Raw genomic sequence first — 365 nt, 5'->3', positions numbered from 1 at the left:
TAAACAACACAACATCACAATGTCACAACAACTCAGAGTATTGTATGTGTAAAAATGCCAAAAAAGTCATAGTATAGTGTGTTGAAGACTTGCCATAAAAAGGTGCATGTCATAAAAATTAATTGCATAGTATGTCAAAAAAATATCATAAGAAGTTATAGTATAGTAGCCTATATTATAAAGAAGTCATAGTATAGTATGTCAGAAAATATCATAAAACGTCATAGTATGGTATGTCAAAAAATATCATGAAATGTCATAGTATAGTATCTCAGAAAATATCATAAAAAGTCATAGTATAGTATGTCGTGAAAAATGATTAAAAAAAGTCATAGTATAGTATGTTAAAAAAGTCAAAAAGTCAT

This window comes from Etheostoma spectabile, chromosome 5 (genome assembly GCF_008692095.1).
Source record: "Etheostoma spectabile isolate EspeVRDwgs_2016 chromosome 5, UIUC_Espe_1.0, whole genome shotgun sequence".
Lineage (NCBI taxonomy): Eukaryota > Metazoa > Chordata > Actinopteri > Perciformes > Percidae > Etheostoma > Etheostoma spectabile.
The sequence above is the reverse complement of the archived record's forward strand: the minus strand, read 5'-3'. Positions refer to the sequence as shown.